This window comes from Microtus pennsylvanicus, chromosome 9, assembly GCF_037038515.1.
Source record: "Microtus pennsylvanicus isolate mMicPen1 chromosome 9, mMicPen1.hap1, whole genome shotgun sequence".
In the NCBI taxonomy this organism is placed as follows: domain Eukaryota; kingdom Metazoa; phylum Chordata; class Mammalia; order Rodentia; family Cricetidae; genus Microtus; species Microtus pennsylvanicus.
The window spans coordinates 20,333,870-20,351,644 of record NC_134587.1 but is presented as its reverse complement, the minus strand read 5'-3'; the positions used below and the strand labels follow the sequence as shown (position 1 = coordinate 20,351,644).

Sequence of the window (17,775 nt, the reverse complement as noted above, 5' to 3'; positions counted from 1 at the left end):
TCACTCTGTCTACTCTCCCCAGTCAGCCTTTCTGGATGGCTCTGATAAAGGGCCTGGATGGCACACCAGAAACTGCAGTGATAGACCTGTGCTTGTGTCAGAGCTGGAAGCTGAGTTTTCCAGGTTCGCCCTCCAGCCACACAGGAACTTGTACAGATGAGCCAAGTGTATAGATATTGAGTGAGTCTGAATGCATATGTGAATTGCATGTGGTGGGCTTTTTGTGCAATTCTATTTCCTGTACTGGAGCTGGAACCTAGGGTATCATGCCTAAGTAGCAAGCGTTCTACTGCTGAATTCTGTTCCAAGTCCCCTTAAAAATAAACTTGCCCAGGTTAGCCCCAAACTCAATCTGCAGACTAACATGCCTAAGCTCCCCGACTCAGTGAGATAAAAAGACCCAAGCTCCTAGATCTGGGCTCTGGTCAATAAATCCAGCTCAGCCCCTCAGATGATGCTGAGTGGAGGCCTGAAGAAAGGACAAGCTGCAGTGATGGGGGAGGGTAGCAGAAATAGGAGAGGAGAGGGCCCCAGCAGACCCTGGCCTCTGAGCATGGATAAGGCCTGGTGGTGGCTGTGGCTGGAGGCTAGGGATGGCAGGAGTGAGGAGGGCAGGGCCTGAAACAGCCTAAGATTTTCTGCGCAGGCACTTGGTGAAGCCATTTGATGAAGCAGAGCTGTGTGTGTGTGTGTGGGGGGGTGAGCTTTGTTCTGTTACACACCAAGTTCATTTTAATATCAGAGTGTGACATACCTGCGTACCTGCCATCGGCCTCTCCAAAAAGCTAGGATAAAATGGAGCAGAGAGGTCATCACGCCTAGGACAGACAGTTCAGAATGGCTGAGTAGTAAATTGAATGCTAGCAGCGTGAAGGGCAGTCAAGGGCTTTTGCTTGGGAACTCCAACTGAAAATAGCAGTCTTGCCTGGCTTGGCTGGCCTGGCTGGATTGGCAAAGCTAACTGGGCACCGTGGCTAAGTGTGAGCATTAGCCATGTGAGCAGCCTGGGTTGGTCCCCAGATGACCTTGGTCTAAAGTTAGAAGATATTCAGATTAGCAGTAATATAATAGCAAGATACAGCTTTGGAAGCATATTTTGTTTTCCGTAAAAAAAAAAAAAAAAAAAAAAAAAACGTGGTCACAAGCAATACAGTTCCTGGTGGCTAGTCCTCTCATTGACTAAGGGCATATGCCTCTGGTTTCTGGAAGGCTATTTAAAATATTAATCATTGTTTTTTTCTTGATTCAAAATACCTTGAACCTCTCATGTAATTTAGAAGAATCAAAATGTAAGTTCTTCCCTGGGGAACATGTCAAAGAAATGCCTGTTTGCACACCGTCATTTGTTAGCATAATTTACCTTTCTGGATAGCACAATAAAAGCAAATTAGAACGCAAGGCTTCAAAGCCCAGAAAGAATTTATCTCTTAAGAACTAGTTTAAAAGTTCCTGGCCCTTTGGGAGTCTGAAGATGCGTGAAGGGTGTACTGGGTTTGGATCCTCAGATGTAAAATTCCTGCCGTCATATAATCCTTCATCAGCACACGTAGTGGTAAGTGTGCTTTAGTATATGGTGTCTGGGGAAAATATTGAGGTTAAAAAAAAGTAATCATTTGACTTCTAATTTGAACTTCAGAGACTGCACTTCTTCCTGGGAACACAAGAGGGCAGAAGTCAGAGAGAAAAGGCTGTCCTGGAAGAGGGAGCTCCGGGAAACCAGGAAGGCTTTTTTTCCCCTTTCTTTTAAATTTCACTAAGGTACACAGCTTTACTTAGGCAGATACTAATGCTTATAATGTGACCAAGTGACTGCACGGTTGGAATTCAGCATTCAAACTCCTATGATCTGCTGTAGCTGTTCAGGATCCACAACAGCAAGGAGAAAGCTATTACCCTCCAAACGGAATCTATATTCTGTCCGTTTTAGACAGTTTGAGAGCCAATACAATATAGTGTGTCTATGAGTCCTTAATTTTAGGGCATACATTATTTAGATGAATAACCTCTCACAGATATTGAATTTTTCAAAGTGCAGTATTGGTCTTACTCAGAGTTCTCACAGTGAATAGCAATGAGACCAGGCAATCCAGGTGCTCCCAGAAATGGGCTCTTTGTAGATAGCTAGGAGGGATGGGCTTCCCTCCCCGCTGCCCCCATGGTTTTCATGCACTAGCTGAACATTAAAACACCTTTACATAATCCAGAGACACTCTGGTTAACTCATCCTGTGTCATTTGCAGGTCGATGCCAACAGGTTTGTCTGCCTGTCTGTTTTTTCTCATTTAAATTCTCAGTTGATCATTCATTTTGTGCCTTTTGAAAAGACTAGAGAGAATCAATAAAGGCTAGTCTCATTGCCCATGTGAAAGAAAACTCACAATGACCTCAATCGTAAGCAAATATCTTAAAATCTTCTTTAAAAAGACCATCCGATTAATAGTTAAAGCATGCTACCAAACATCAAGTGAATATAAATATACGAATTCCTGTCCTTTGTCTATTACAATTTTTTGAAGCATCTGTGAATCTTAGTGTAGGACGGGTCACGATAAAGCACACTGAGCTACTATAAATTTGTTCTTTTATAAATCTTGGGGTCATATTCAAGGGTTCCTAAGTGCTAAGAAAGTAGAAATAGCATTATGGATCTGAAGTAGCAATGACATCATGGATCCCCAAAGCAGAGTTGGTCTGTAATGATCAATGGCTGGGCAGGAAACACTCAGCTCTAAAAATTCAGGCTTGCATTTGTCATGCAGAAAACTTGGTCCACTTACCTCTCAAGGGAGCCCCTCTAATCTCAGAGAGTGCTGACATGCGTTACTGTACCCGTGAGTAAAGTCTTTGGCAGAAGTGCCATTGATCCTGGGGGGTAGTGAACAGAATCAAAGCATCCTGTTGCCACCATCCCTGAAAAAGTGCATTCACGTGAATGTTTCTCCCACCGGCATAATGAGACAGCTCACGAAGGCATGTGGGTGTACACCACTCTGTGGAGATACCGCTGGTGAGTGACAGAGCGCCTGGTTGATTTACACAAGCCCCCAAGTGTGCGGATGAGAATAGGTTAGGTTTAGATTGACGAGCAAATGTGTAGCCAGACTTCTGGCTGACAAATGACAGAGCTATGCCAGCGCATTCGCTTCTCTGGAGGGAGACCAAAAGCGAACCAGGATCAAGTTCACTCTTAAAGGACACCCAAACCTAGTAGACGGCTGGGTTGGTAGAACGCATATAGACACAACCCCTCCCCCCACAATAGAATTAAGAGAGTTCATAGCTGAGCACATATCCAGGCCAGGGACAATGCTTGCAGAGCATCCCGGGGCCCTGTGTGTATTCATAGTGACATTCCTTCAGAAAGGTCCTGCTGTTTTCAAGACAAATCTATTTTATTGGCAGCTTAGGTTTAAACTCAGTGCTCTCTAAAAATGGCCTGTTTGGGTAAACCAGAAACTGAAAATAACCACGGATGGACTAGTGTTCAAAATGGTGCCAAAGCAGTAAAAGGGCCAGATTGGATTAGGTTTATTTGGGCTAGGCACAGCTGAGAACAGAAATGTCCAAACAGCGTTTGTCAAGAAGGGTGAATTATTCCCGGTCACTCTTTCTAGGCTAAAGTTGAAAGGTCAGGTCTCTAAGACAGTAGCATGACATTGATACTAGACACTGTTTCCTGAGCTCCTGTGGCATGCTGGGAGCTCCACTCAGCTCATTCTGTGGCTTGGTGTATTTATTTCCTACCCTCACAACATGGAGCAGAGCATATGGTCTTCGCTTTATATGACCCTGCTGTTCAGAGAAGTTAGTTGTCCTGTCCAGAGCTGCACAGCACTGAGACTCAGGATTTAGACTTTATGGCTCCAAAGCCCTTTGAGTCACTGCTGATTGAACATGCAGTGTGCGTGCTGATCAGATTTAGCAGCTTGCAGTCTCTGCAGGGTTTGAGGAATGTTGGAGCCAGAACAGAGAAAGTCGAGAGAGCTGGATTTGAATCTAGACTCCACTGGGCTGGGGCATCTTAGAAAAATTCCCAGCATCTGAGGTTGCCCGTGGTCTTTCAAAAGTGGGGGTGGAAGAGGGAAAGGAGTATGAGGAGGTGGCTAAACCACCCTTCACATCTCTCTTCATTTCAGGAGTCTTCCGTTGGCCTTTAAGTTTCTGTAATTGAGGCATGTATTTGGTCTTTTATGCAAACTTGGACGTGAGGGAACATTTTCATTTGAAATTCAAAACCTGCTTTTAGTTTTGCCCCAGGAATGCTACTCTTCTCTGTCAAGCTCCCTTCAGGGTGAGGTGGCTGTGGCCCAGAGACCTTCCATCACCTAGGTGAAAGACTCCATTTCAGAGATGGTGTGGTTTCGCACATAAGTGAGCCACAGAGAGTCCTGGAAGATGTGCTGAAACAGGAAAAAAATTATCTGTGGTGGTTAATTCTTATTGTTGCTGTGACTAGATTGGAATTACCCAAGAGAGACACCTCCGGGCATGCGTGTAAGGGTATTTCCAGAGAGGGCTAACCAAGGCGAGAGAATCCACTCTGAAAGTGGGTAGTACCATTCCATGCTCTGTGGTCCTGAACTGAATAAAAGAAAAAAGAGACAAGACATGACATCAGCCTCCAGCCCCTTCTCCTTCCTGGCTCTGTGTAGCATGACCAGACACCCCACACTCTCGCTGCCGCACCTTCCCAGCCGTGATGGGCTGTACCCCCAGACGGTAAACTCTTCCTTCCTTAAGTTGCCTTTGTCATAGCAACAAGAAAACTAATTGCTACCTGCCGAGTTTTACAGCATCACCACTAGATTTGACTTCCATATGAAGATGCTGCTATATCCAAGGGGGTTAGGGAACTGCATGTGCATGTGGTCGTGCTCATTTTGTGGGCTTTAGTCTGCTTTTATAAATTAACAAGCTCTGTTTACTGCGTTCTCCTTTTTGTTTGGACATCAATGCACTCTGAGGTTGGGATAAGCTTTCTCTCAGTGTACCAACTCCACCCACACCCCACCCCACCCCAGTTGATGGAAACATATACATTGGCTCTCTCACCAGGACATGGGTCACCCCCGGCTCAGCATTCTTGAGGCTTAAATGACATGAACCATACGGTTTTGGGGGGTGCAAAGACCAAACATTCCTTTGATGTTGTGCCTCATGACACTCACTGACTAAATCCAAGCATTTGCTGTTTGACCAGATGCCAAACGTACTAGCCTGAATATCTGTGAACTTACAGATAGCTGGATGCAAAAATAAGACCAAACCTCTCAGGAAAATGTCTCCATATTATTTTTGGAGGGATAGGTGGGGTAAAGTTTAGATTAATTAGAAACTATTTAGCAAGATATTTTAGCTAAAGTATTATACTTCAAAATTTCAAATAATCTCATCTAAAACATCTTATAACAGTTAATGTTGAAACTATGTCTTTGATTTCTTTTCAGTCTTTTTGATATTTTTGTGGTTGTTATAAATTTGGGTCAAACAGAATATGTATTTTCAACCCCCATTCATTCATCTATCATTACACGAATATAACCTAAGTATCTTTCTGCTAGGAATATATAAGGAGCGTAAACTCTCATTTCCTGAAAGTTGGGGTTCATTTCATTTGCGTTCCATTCTACTCTTATTTTTCAAATTCTCTGTGTGGAATTATTGAATCAAAAGAGATGTAGTAAGTGCTCATTGTCATTAATATTCAATGGCATTCCTTTCCTAAGAAGTTGCTCCATATTGTCCCCAAATCTCTGTTAAATAAGCTTCTTTTACTGTCTCCATTTTTATTGCTAGGTGTGTGTATGTGCACACACACATTTTTTTCAGTACCTGCTGTCTACTGATGGCACCTAATAGCCTGAAGAGCCAGAACATGCTTTAAATAGAAGGGTTGTTTGAATGTCCATCCTCCGAATTCTTCATGCTATAAAGATGGCAAAGCCAATAGTTTTAGAAGGCTAGATACTTAGAAAGACCAAATCGCCTGCATCTAACTGTTGTCAGAAAGGAACTGGTCTTGTTTCTTTTGAGTCTAGTCTCATTGTGCTCTACTGTACCACAACAGTCTCTTAAGTAACAGCACTGGGCTAATCTAACAAGCCTTTCAAGCTAGACTCAGAGAAGGTCGACACATATAAGGATGAAATAGACAAGCAGGTCTAGAATTGAAAATGACCAAATGGGATTGTTTCCTCCAAAACCAAACACTTCACTCCAAAGAATGAACAAATTTCATTATTTTAGTCACACCTTTTTATTTCTCCATATGTGCATTAAAATTGTTTTTTTCTTTCAAGTGCTTAAGAGAGTGTTTTAACTAAACTCGGATACATATGAGTAACTCCAGTTGGAAGTTGTTCATGCATATCTGAAAGCAGACTGTGGCCTTTTTGACTTTAGCTTATTAAACACAAGGAAATTCATAGTTAAAATTCCACTCTTAGCTTCTCAGCCAAGATGGGAATGGTCCCAGCCGTAAAACATGACGGCCATGCCTCAAGTTCAGCAATCTGTTGGAATTGTCAAGTGTGCTATTCAGGTCAAGATAAATCAAGACTTCACCTTCATTTCTCAACATGCAAGTTGGTTAAAAGTGTGGTGTGTGTGTGTGTGTGTGTGTGTGTGTGTGTGTGTGTGTGTGTGGTCCTTAATGGTCAGGAGGCACACAGATTTTGCAGCCAGCTGAAGCAGAGCATGGGAAAAAGACAAATACCTTCTTGCTCTGGGGGATGTTGGATGTCCCCTGTGAATCATGAAGATCATTCTTGGGAGAATGATTTGGCCGCTTCCTTATTTGCTGGGACGAAAAAGGGAAAACCCAGTTTGGAATCCACAGTCCTGTAAAAGGCAAGATCTGTTATCACTACCCTCCCAGTGTGGCTATGGCTTAGAGGACTCAGCCCTTGTAGCTACCAGAGAATTTTTGTGTTTGAATGGCTTTATGTGAGCTGACCAGGAGGTTGAAAGCCCCAGCTGATAAGGCACATGATTTATCCAGTCCCCTGATGGATATTCAAGACAAGCAATCAGCAAAGCAGCAACAAATGACAGGTATTTAATTTACAAAGACGCGGTTCAGAATGTAGCTGGAAATTTCATGCTGACGTCATCAGTTTCTTCTTGCTAATTGCAAAGAACTCAAGTGTTCCGTCGTCTGGGAATATGAAACTGCTTTGGTACACCGTCAGCACTGCAGAGCTGCTGGTTTGAACTTGCCCTGTCTTTGAAAAGAAAAGATGGAGGATGCAGGATACATTTGTCGAGAGGCCCCGTCTCTGTGGGTCCCTTGCGTTACAACCAAATTTTAATTTTAATCAGTGGAAAATCCTGAAAATAAAAATGTACGGAGCCCTATAAGGAGATCTCTACTCCGCCCATGTGTTTTCCTAGCCATTTGCTTGAAAGTCAAGACAATAAATATGCAAGTATACTGCTCACAACTCTGCCTGAGGCTGAGCTCTTGTTTGGCTGGCGGCACCAGAGAAAAGGCACACTGGGCGAATAAAGCTCTAGGCATCCCCCCTGTCTAATCTGCATGGCTCTTCTCTGCCTGGAGTGTTTCCCTCACCTTCAAACCCTGCGCGCTGTGCTAACATTCATTTCCAAGGTTCCTGCCCAATGTGGCACTTAGGGATGCCATTGAGATGCAAGCTGAGTTGAACAAGATGACTGCCATACCTCGCCTGTGCAGGCCAGCCTAGGTAAAGGGGAAGGGACTGATCCTCATTTTGCCCCCTGTTAGTTTTTGGTACCAGTGGGTGGTCACTTAGGTCTCCTACTTCATTCCAAATATTTCTAAAATGTTCTGCGAGGAGGACTGTCAATCAAATGTACACACTCATCTAACTCTGAGAAGGTTGGGCAGGCGTTTACCCTCACATCCTGGTTTTGTTTTCTTTGAAGTCGAACTGAACATAGAAGGATTTGTGAACACCTAAAACTTGGATTTTCATAGACATTTCCTCCCTCCCTTCCCCCTTCCTTTCCCACAACCCCTGTGGTTCCAAAGCTCTAATAGCCCATCAGAGTCAGCCAAAGATTTTAAACAGGTATTACAGCACATTTATAAATTGTATGCTTATGCTGCTAAATCAATACTTTGTTCTAACTAAACAGAAAAACGGAAAGATGAAGCATTGTTGGTGTAGGAGGTCCTGTATTTGTGTTGCTTTCATCGGTTGAATAAAGAAACTGCCTTGGCCTTTGGATAGGGAAGAGCTTAGGTAGGTGTGGAAAAGAGAATTCTGGGAGGAAGAAGGCAGTGTGGCAGATGCCATGAATCTCTGGCCTGAGAGGGATGTAGGTGAGAATCTTGCCAGTAAGCCATGGTCACGTGGTGATACACAGATTTAATAGAAATGGGTTAATCAAGATGTGAGAGTTAGCCAATAAGAGGCTAGAGCTAATGGGCCAGGCAGTAATTTATTACAATTTCTATGTGATTATTTTGAGTATAAGCTAGCCAGGCAGTGGGACACGGTCTGCCACCCCTACTACACATTGTTGAGTATTTTCTCCATTTTTGCTTCTACTATTAAGGCTGTAAGCTTACTTTATATTGGTATGGTCAGAGCTCGGTATCTGTCGCTTGAAAACTTTGGCTTAGTACTTTGTGATCTGAGTTGCCTGTGGGTAAAGTTCTGTTTATTTTTATACCTGGGTTCTGTGGCTCTTCCAGCTAGAAGCTGTGCTACAGAGAAAACGCAGAAAGGGCACTGTCTGAACTAAGTCACTTGTTTTCAGTCTCACCTACCGGCTTTTCAGAGGTTCTACTGAAAGTTCCTAGTAAATTTCCATCTGCCTCGGTGTCGATCAAATGCTATTATAACCTAATGAAAAGATGCTTCCCGTGGCTCAGACCCACGGAAGATGACAAGGTAGAAAAGTCAAACCAATGATGCGCCATTTACCCCCCCCCCCCACTTAGAACATCTTTAAATAGTTTAGAAAACCCTATTCCCCAGGTTTCTAAGGGAGAATAATAAAACAAAATAAAATAAGATAAAACAAAAGCTGGCATATTGGACAAGCAGAAGGAAAAGAGCCCAAGAGAAGGCACAGAATCAGAGACTCGTTTGCATATTCAGGAATTCCAGGGAAACACTAAATTGGAAACCATAATGTAAATACAGAGGACCTGCTGCTGACCTGTGCAGGCCCTGTGTATGCTGTTTCAGTCTGTGCATTCATATGAGCTTTGATTATGTTGATTTAGAGGGCTTCTTTTCTTGATCTCCTCCATCCTGGCTCTTCATCCTCCTCTTCCACTCTTTCCTCCTCCTCTTCCACAGGACTCTCTGAGCCTAGAGGGGAGGGATTTGATAGAGACATTTCATTAATGGCTGAGTGTTTCCAAGTGCCTTATTCTCTGTATAATGCCTGGCTGTGGGTCTCTGTAAAGTATTTCCTCATACCAAAGTCCCTAATCTAATCTGAATGTTTCTCTAAAGGAAAGCATCACATGCCCTCATGACTTTAGTCCTTTATTGTATATCATCTGCAATAATCCAAGAGCCTCAGGTGTGTCAGAGGTGTCCTGTGACTAAAGTCAGGTGAAGGCTGCAATTCCCCTCCAGAAAAACAATTCCATGAATCACAGGAAACCATTCCTGTGACTCTTCAAGGCCAAAGTACTTCTAGGGAACAACTATTCACTCTAAGGTTTACCCCTGATTCATTGCTTCTGCTAAGTTTCTACAACAATACATTCTTCTGTTGTGGGACATCTAGGTTGTTTCCAATATCTAGTTATTATAAATAGAGCAGCAATGAGCATGGGTAAGCAAGAGTCTCTAGGCAAGGGTAAAGCATCCTTTGATATGCCCAAAAGTGGTTTAGCTGGATCTTGAAGTTGATCGATCCCTATCTTTCTGAGGAACTACCACACTGATTTCTATAGTGGTTGTACATGATTCTACCTGTAATAGATGAATATACCACTTTCTCTACATCCTTGCCGGCATGAGCTGTCACTCATTTACATCTTAGACATTCTGAAGGATATAAGATGGAATCTCAGTGTGCTTTTTGTTTGTATTTCCTTGATGGCTAAGGATGTTGAACATTTTTTTGTTTCTCAGCCCTTTGAGTATCCTCTTTTGATAATTCCCTGTTTAGATCTGTACCCCATTTTTATTTGGGTTATTTGTTTTCTTTATCTAGTTTTTGAGTCTTGATATAGTTTAGATATTAGCCCTAAGATGTATAATTGATAAAATCTTTATCCATCCTGTAGGCTGATGCTTTGTCTGAATGATGTCCTTTGCCTTTCAGAAGTTTCTCAGTTTCAGTCCCATTTATTAATTGTTCATCTGAGTGCTTGTGCTAATAGTGTTCTGTTCAGAAAGTTTGTTTCTGTGCCACTGAGTTCAAGGTTATTACCTACTTTTCTATTAAGTTCAGTGTATCTGGTTTTATGGTCAGGTCTTCAATCCATTTGGACTTGAATTTTGTAGAGTTAATAAATATGGATTTACTTGGATTCTTCTACATATAGCCATGCAGTTTTGCCAGCACAATTTGTTGAAGATGCTACATATTTTCCAATGTGCTTCTGGCTTCTTTATCAAAAATCGGGTGTCCATAGATGTATGGATTTATTTATGGGTCCTCAATTCAATTCCATGATTAATGTGTTTGTTTTGTACAATACCATGCGGTTTTTGTCTGTCGTACAGTTTGAAATCAGATATAGTGCTACTTCCACAGTTATTTTTATATCAAGATTGTTTTTTAGCTATCCTGTGATTTTTGTGTTTCTAAAAATCTAAAATCTCAAATCTAAAAATTGTCCTTTCAAGGTCTGGGAAGAATTATATTGGAATTTTGATGGAGACTGCATTGAATCTGTAGATTGCTTTTGGTAGGATGGGCATTTTTTTACTATATTATTTCAATGGTCCATGAGTATGAGAGATCTTACTGATATCTTTCTTAATTTCTTTCTTCGAGGCCTTGAAGTTTTTATCATGTAAGTCCTTCACTTGCTTGGTTAGAGTTACCCCAAGATGTTTTATGTTATTTAAGGCTGTTGCAAAACGTGTTGTTTCTCTGATTTCTTTCTCAGTTCATTTACTATTTGTATTCAGGAGGGCTAAATTTTGTGAGTTAATTTTGTATCATTCTACTTTGCTGAAAGTGTTTATCAGCAGTAGGAGTTTTCTGGTAGAAGTTTAGGTAGCTTACATAGACTATCATCATCTGCAAACACTTTTACTTCTTCCTTTCCCATATATATATCCCCTTGACCTCCCTTCAATTGTATTATTGGTCTAGCTAGAACATCAAGAACTATGTTGAATGGATATGGAAAGAGTGGACAGTTTTGCCTTATTCCTGATTTCAGTGGAATAACTTTGAGTTTCTCTCCATTTAAGCTGATGTCGGCCATGGGCTTGTTGTAAACCACCTTTATTATTGTTGAGGTATGTTCTTTGTATCCCTAGTCTCTCCAGGACTTTTATCAAGAACGGGTGTTAGATTTTGTCAAAGACCTTTTCTGTATTTAATGAGATAATCATGTGATTCTTTTCCCTGTTTGTTTATATGGTAGATTACAACAATTTATTTATATATGGCTAACTATCCCTGTATCTTTGAGATGAAGCCTACTTGATCATGGTAGATAATCATTTTGATGTACTTTATGATTCTGTTTGCAAATATTTTATAGAGAATTTTTGCATCTATGTTCATAAGGGGATCTAATTTGTGATTATTGTTCTTCGTTGGGCCTTTATGCGGTTTGAACACCAGGGTAACTGTGGCTTCATAAAATGAATTTAGAAATATTACTTCTGTTTCTATTTTGTGGAGTAATTTAGAGCATATTGGCAGTAACTCTTTGAAAGTCTGGTAGAATTCTGTGCTAAAACCATCCAGTCCTGTTTTTTGGTTTTTTTTGTTTTGTTTTGTTTGTTTGTTTGGTTTTAGTTTGTTTTTGTTTTGTTTGGAAGATTTTAAATAACTACTTCTATTTCACTAGGGGTTATAGGTCTCTTTAAGTTGCTTATTTGGTTTAACTTTGTTAAATGGTATTTATTGAAAAAATTATCCATTTCTTTTACATTTTCTAATTTGATGGAGTATAGGTTTTTGAAGTATGACCTAGTGATACTCTGGATTTCCTTAGTATCTATTGTTATGTCCCCCTATTCATTACTAAGTGTATTAGTGATGTGAGATGTCCTTCTGTATATGTGTTACTTTTATTGCTTAATGAATTTAAAGCTGTTTGGCTAGTGGTTTTGCAGAGTAAAGCCAGGGGGAACATCCAAACAGAGATAAAGAGAGCAGGTAGGTAGAGTCAAGGAGATGCCATTTAACTGCCGAAGAAGAAAGATGCCAGAACTTTACTGGTAGCCACAGCCCCATAGTGATACATAGATTAACAGAAATGGGTTAGTTTAGATTTAAGAATTAGTTAACAAGAAGCCTGAGCTAATAGGCCAAATGGTCTTGTAATTAATATAGTTGTGATTATTCTGGTCTGGTGGCCAGGAAACCAACGCACAGTCTCTGTTTACATATTAGCTTGGTTATTCTCTTTCTACCTTTTAGCTAATTTGGATAAGGGTTTGTCAATTTTATTTATCTCTCAAAGAACCAACTCTTTGGCTCATTGATTATTTGTATTGTTCTATTTTTATTTGTTTCCATTCTATTTCAGGCCTGAGTTTGATTATTTCATGTTGTCTATTCCTTTTGGCTGACTTCTTTTTGTTCTAGAACTGCTTTTAAGTTACTATTATGAGAGCTTTCCATTTTTTTAAATGTAGGCTCCTAGTGCTATGAACTTGGCTCTTAGAATTGCCTTTATTGTGTCCTATTAGTTTGGATATGCTGTATATACATTTTCATTTTCATTCAATTCTAGAGAGTCTTTAATTTCTTTATTTCTGTCTTGACCCACTTTTCAGTCAACAAATCCCTTAAAGAAAACCAAGAAAAAGCAATCAAATAGATGAAGGAAATAGTTCAAGACTTAAAAACTGAAATAGAGACTATAAAGAAAACACAAACCAGGAGAACTCTGGAAATGGAAAATCCGGTAAATAATCAGGAACTACAGTTGTAAACATAAACAACAAAATACAAGATATGGAGGAGAGGATCTCAGGTGATACAATAGAGGAAATAGATTCACTGGTCAAAGAAAATGTTAAACCCAACAAATTATTAACACAGGATTTCCAGGAAATCTGGGACACCATGAAATGACTGAACCAAAGAATAAGAGAAATTGAAGAAGCAGAACTCCAGATCAAAGGCACAGAAAATATACCCAACAACATCATAGAAGAAAAATTTTCCAACCTAAAGAAGGGCATGCCTATGAAAATACAAGAAACTTACAGAACACCAAATAGACTGGGCTGGACCAAAAAAAAAATGTTCCCTCACCACATAATAATCAAAACACTAAACATACAGAATAAGAAAGAAAACGGCTTATGTTGGAGAGGATGTGGAGTAAGGGAAACATTCCTCCACTTGCCAGTGTGAGTACAAACTTGTACAACTGCTTTGGAAATCAGTATAATGGTTTCTCAGAAAACTGAGAATCAATCAAACCTCAAGACCCAGCAATATCACTTTGGGGCATACACCCAAAGGATGCACACTCACACCATAAGGACATTTGCTCAACTATGTTCATAGCACTATTATTCATAATAGCCAGAGCCTGTAAACAACCTAGATGACCCTCAACAGAAGAATGGATAAGGAAAATGTGGTACATTTACAGAATGGAGTACTACTCAGTGGTAAAAAACAGTGACATCTTGAAATTTGTAGACAATTGGATGGAACTAGAAAAAGCCATCCTGACTCAGGTAAATCAGACCCAGAAAGACAAATATAATATGTACTCACTCATAAGTAGATAGTAGACATAAAGCAATGGACAACCAGTCTCTAGTCCATAACTCCAAAGAACCTAGGGAACAAGGAAGACTCTAAGAGTGATATACATGGATCCCATTTCTGTAGGGTGCCATTTTGTCTTGTTGACTGTATCCTTTGACTTACAGAAGCTTCTCAGTTTCAGGAGGTTTCTTTTATTAATTGTTGCTCTCAGTGTCTGTGCTACTGTAGAGTTGGCTGTGAGACTGAGAGATTGGTTTTGGAGCAGAGGAAGAAGAGGTAAAGATCTGTACTCAGTACCCTTGCTTCAGGCAGAAGTCAAATATTTTGAATACGGTGTTATTATTTAGACATGAAGTATTTTCTTAAAATTCTTCAATGAGTATTGAAGCCCTGGTTTGTGATATAAGCAGAGGCAGAGGACCTTACCTTCTTCACTGGATCAATCTATCAATGAATTCCAACTTGAAGAATCTGTTAGGAAACGGTGGACCACGGAAAGTGTGACCTGGTTGTAGAAAACACACTGGTGGCATCTCTGGGCTCCACCTTGCTCTGGCCCTTTCCTATGACTGCTTCTCTCGGCTACTTAGGTAACACGGTATTCTTTCCTCAGCTGTATCTTGGGTCAATAGCAGTAGAACTGCAGACTATGATAGTGGTACTGATGCTGAAATCTGGAGCCTAAATAAATCTTTACTCCTTCAGACTATTTCCCTCAGGCATCTGGTCTCCACCGGAGTGTACTTCCCATTGCTAGGCTAAAAGCAACTCAAGCGAGGTCATTTTGGCTCACAGTTCCGGGTTACATCCATCACAGTGAGGAGGTCACAGTAACCAGAGCTTGAGTCCACAGTCAAGAAGCAGAAAGTTGAATGCATGCTCACTGCCAGTTTCCGCTCTCCGTTTACACGGTCCAGCATCTCCTGGCTAGGAGAGAATCCCACCTGTAATTAGGAGACGTTTTCCCACAGCAATGACCATGATAAAGACAACCGCTCAGACATTCTCAGAGGCTCCCTTGAATCCAGATAATCTCTTCCAGGTGTGCCTGGTGGCTTGTCTCCCAGGAGAGGATAGACTCTGATGAGTTGAAAAGGAACAGGAGCCATCACACAGTCACCAGAAAGCTACCTAATAGAGGTACCATTTTTTTCAGAAACCAATGGGCACAGCAGTGAAAACAATTCTTTAGCCATCTCTTTAGGGGCTAAGAATATAGAGTAATGGTAGAGTGTTAGCCTAACATGCCCAGAGGTGTGGGTTCAACACACGCCACGACAGATAAGTAGAATATCCTTCTTGGAAGTATTTTCTACATTTCAATTTTTTTCACAACAGGTAAAATGTCACATTACAGGGCAGGGCAGGCCAGGAGCCTCTATTTTTTGCAGAGCTAAGTGCTTGGTTGTATATTCTAAAAAATTCTTGTCATTAAAAATTCTGAAAAACGTTCTATCCAGTAACATGGCAGGAACGATGCTGCCCACTGAGCTGGTCTGCTTTCTGGGGATAGGGAACTTGCAATTAGAAATCTCTTAGGCAGCTTGTACGGGGAACAGAACGAAGGTCTGTGTCCCTACAAGTGACAGCTGACTACTGAAAATCCGTGGCAAGTGAAGCCCGTTGAATGGAGGCAGCTACCAAGGCTGGGCCCAGTTCAGAGAAACCAACATCATCAGGAAGTAATAGGGAGCCCCACTGTCCTCCTCAAACCTGAAGGGGAAAAGGCAAGCACTCGCAACTCCTGAGGAAACCATGACCAGGGGATGTGACCTTGGTTACAGGAACTGTCTTAGTCTGCTCTGGCTCCCAAAACAGGCACTGGAGCTTGACGGCTGAAGCAATGGAACTCAATTTTCCCGAAGTTCTGGAGACGTGGACCCCAGAGCTAAGGTTCTGGCAGGTTGGTTTCTTCTGAGTACTCTTCCGTTATTGGCTTTCCCCTGGGCCTTTGTGTGGTTGTCCACTGGGCTTTGTCTCTGTGTCCACATTTCCCACTTTTACAGGACTTCTAGTTATCCTGGATGAAGGCATGCCTAGTGATCTTATTTTAACTCAACTGCCTCTCTCCAGATGTCATAACACCCTGAAGTACCGGGGGTTAAGGACAATTTTAGACACAACTATGTTCTGGGGCACTAGGATTCTATTTTCAGCATCGGTCACATTCTGAAGTCCTGAGGGTTAGGTCCAGTTTCCAGTTTCAGCCATATTCTTAGGTTCTGGGGATTGAGTTCAGCATAGGAATGGGATGGGATACAGTTCAGTCCAACGGGGACACCACAGGGAGGAAGCCTGAGAAATCATGTCTTAGCCAATTGTTCTCTTACTTCTACCCACCTTGCAGCCTCTTGGTACCTCCTGCTGCATACACCCACATAAAAACCAGAGGCAAGGGGGGTTGTTTGAGGACACCTTGAAAGCCAGTCCTCTGGGATGCAGAGAAGAGAGTAATTCATAGGATTACATAGCATAGGCAGCATACAAGGTGGCTCTGTTAGTTCTCTTTCTTGTGCCAGAGACAGGGAACCTGACCAGAACAACTCAAGGAAGGACTTACCTGGCTCCTTGGTTGAGGCTCGAGTCCATCACAGGGGAAAGGCTTGGCAGCAGAAGCCTAAGGCAGCTGGGGCAGGCGAGAAGCAGGGACACGGATGCTGCTGCTTGGCCACCTTGCTCCTCTTCCTGCATAATATTCAGTCATCCTATGCAGCCCATGGGACGGTGCTGCCCACACGCGGAGTGCGTTAACTTCCCTGGACACCTGTTCAAGCACATGCTCAGAGTGTGTCTCAGTCAAGTTGCATTGAAGAGCAACTGTTATGGTTACCACAGCTGAACTTAGGAAGCACATTTAGGAGCACTCTACACAACGGGCCTAGAAAGAAGGAATGGAGTATTCTGAGTGAGGCGGCTGGCTTTGTGGGCGTGGTCGACAGCACCGGCTCCGGTGAGAATTTAGAGACAGACTTCCGTTGTAAGCAGACATGGAAAACATGTGCCTCCTACTGGTCAGGCACGCTTTAAAATCTTTCTTTTGTGTATATAGCTTCCAGTGGTTCCCTGATCATCCTATGTAACTAAACACATGCTGCTTGGCTCTGTAACACCCTGACCATGGGCTTAAGTTGGCAAGCAATACCCCGGAAGTCATAAAGCCAATCTCTATAATGAACAACCTGAGTAGATTTTTGCAAATTCCGTATTCTTGTGTTCTTCAACGTGTAGCTTCTTAGCTCTACATGGTGTGTGAGTGGGGGGGGGGGATCGTTAAGCCATGATGTAATCAAAATTCCTCATTAGGTATTTTTTTTTCTTTTAAATACGCAAACTCCTTTGGCTGGCAGTTCTGGATGACCTGAAGTTAAATAAGTATATATGGTACATTTTATGCTAAAAGGTAGTAATTAATGTTAATTTCAATCACTATTTCTTGTTAGTGGCTCTGACAACCTAATTTAAAGAATGTACCATCATTGGTAGAAACATTGAGTTGTTTTAAATATTTAAGCAGCCTTTAACTTTCGAGACAGCTGGAACCACACCGCTGCAGGGGCACAGCTCATAGGGCCATTGCAGCGTGTCCGCTCTGACAGCTTTCCGGCAGATGACATAGGGAATCCTGAGGGCGGGGGCTCCTGTCCACCCCTGGCAGTGCAGAAAAATGGCAGAGCATTGGCGGGGCTGGAAAGTAAGTCCCACTTACACTGAGGAGTAAGACAAGGCCCTTGTTTCCCAATACTGAAAAGGAGGAAGACATGTAGGTACCTCTCATCTTCAAAATCATACCCAGATGCTCTTTCTCCAGCCTCCCCTGTCCCTTGTTTCTGCTGGTGAACCATGAGTCAGGAGTTGACGAGAATGTTCCACCACCACACCCACGCAGTGGTAACATTAGAACAT

General features: G+C 41.9%; 1 protein-coding gene and 2 long non-coding RNA genes across 7 annotated transcripts in view; 1 reads left to right on the top strand and 2 right to left on the bottom strand.

Annotated features, from left to right (window-relative positions):
- Positions 1-3,052, bottom strand: part of Itgb6 (integrin subunit beta 6) — a 118,205-nt gene extending 115,153 nt beyond the window's left edge. For 3 of the 5 annotated variants that reach the window (XM_075985059.1, XM_075985057.1, XM_075985058.1), the window contains exon 1: positions 2,778-3,051. The gene's annotated coding sequence lies outside the window, so the exon portion shown is untranslated. Of the gene's footprint in view, positions 1-2,777 lie in introns of all 5 variants that reach the window. The other 2 variants (XM_075985062.1, XM_075985060.1) reach the window with 2 other exon arrangements.
- LOC142857232 (uncharacterized) overlaps positions 1-17,775 on the top strand; it is a 55,695-nt gene that overhangs the window by 9,621 nt on the left and 28,299 nt on the right. The window lies entirely within an intron of this gene.
- LOC142856753 (uncharacterized) lies at positions 6,259-16,762 on the bottom strand. Its single transcript, XR_012911717.1, has 3 exons — positions 16,433-16,762; positions 9,151-9,305; positions 6,259-7,223 (listed from the first exon to the last, which is right to left on the bottom strand). It is a non-coding gene; the product is annotated as an uncharacterized LOC142856753 (long non-coding RNA).